Below are 1,383 nucleotides of genomic sequence, written 5' to 3'. Positions count from 1 at the left end.
TTCTATTTACAGGTGATCGAGACTCAAGCGGCAGTACATTGATGTATTGCTACCATAGATTTTCTGGAGGAAAAACTAAGACCTTACCCTCCAACTGTCAATGATGAATCAATGTATGAACATGTGAAAAAGGTTGGAGAATCTTTGCTTGGGAAATCGAATGTACTCCTCAGTCCAATGGTTATGGGAGCAGAAGATTTCAGTTTCTATTCAAAGAAGATGGCAGCTGCTTTCTTCATGATAGGAACAAATAACGAAACACAAAAACCAATCATTCGATTGCACTCACCCTACTTGATTATTGATGAGGAGGTTTTTCCCATAGGAGCAGCCTTCCATGCTGCAGTGGCCATATCTTATTTGGATAAGCATACTGTACTTAAAGCTCAGTAAGTATTGTAGCTAACTTTCTATTCTTGTGATGAAGATTCTGTTAAGTTACTAATGTTTGCATGAAGTCAACAAGCCAAAGTATTTGAATGCATTTTGCTTTGTTGTACTGGTATTTTGTAAGTATGCTTGTTGCCATCTCTTATTGCACATGTATGCTTGCATGTTGTTATATACGTTTATATCTAACACTTGTTTTTGCACGTCATTACAAGTGTAATGAATGCATTATGTGTAAATAAGCTTCTATTAATGGTTAATGGAAATGTTGTTACAACCATATACTTTGCTTTGTCTTTGAAGTTTCTGTTTTTGTGATGCTTTTCTTTTCTTAAGCTTGATTATAACATGGTATCAAAGCATCCCACGATCCCTATAGGACCTTAGACAATCTTCTTTTCATTCTCTTGAGTTCTTACTGGCCTTCTATAGCCCCTGTTTTCAAGTTAAGTCATTGTCACAATGATAAAATGTAATATAGCCCAACAACCTCCTACAGTCTTTGATGGCTTGAATTATGGTGTATTTGAAAGAAACGGAATGCTCTTGAAGAAAATTGTTGGTTTAAACCTGATGCTAAGTGTAAGATATGTAATCAACTTGGTCATGTTGACAAGGTTGTAAAAATGAGCCAACTGTTCAAGAAAAAACTCCACAAATGACTAACAAAGCTGTAATAGCAAAAAAAAGTCTATTCATGGCTTCAACTAGTTCTCCGTGCAAGATTGATAATGATGAATGGCTTCTTGACAGCGGATGATCTAACCATATGACTCCCTCTAAAGCTAAGTTTATCAGTTTGGACAAAGATTATAAGTCAAGTGTAAAAATAGGTAATGGAGTTTATCTTCATACAATGGGTAAAGGCATTAGAATAGTGAAATCTCTATCGGGGTTTAGATATATTTCTGAAGTTCTCTTAGTTTCTTATATAACTCAAAATCTGTTAAGCATTGGACAGATGGTAGAGAACTCATTTGTTTTGTTTTTCAA

The 1,383-nt window shown here is 35.1% G+C and overlaps 1 pseudogene; it reads left to right on the top strand.

The window, feature by feature from the left end:
- LOC110420727 (IAA-amino acid hydrolase ILR1-like 4 pseudogene) overlaps positions 1-393 on the top strand; it is a 1,346-nt pseudogene extending 953 nt beyond the window's left edge.
- The last annotated feature ends 990 nt before the right edge of the window (positions 394-1,383 follow it).

The sequence above is a fragment of the Theobroma umbraticum genome, unplaced genomic scaffold (assembly GCF_002168275.2).
Source record: "Theobroma umbraticum cultivar Fairchild unplaced genomic scaffold, ASM216827v3 scaffold_86.0, whole genome shotgun sequence".
Classification (NCBI taxonomy): Eukaryota; Viridiplantae; Streptophyta; class Magnoliopsida; order Malvales; family Malvaceae; genus Theobroma; species Theobroma umbraticum.
The sequence above is the reverse complement of the archived record's forward strand: the minus strand, read 5'-3'. Positions and strand labels throughout refer to the sequence as shown.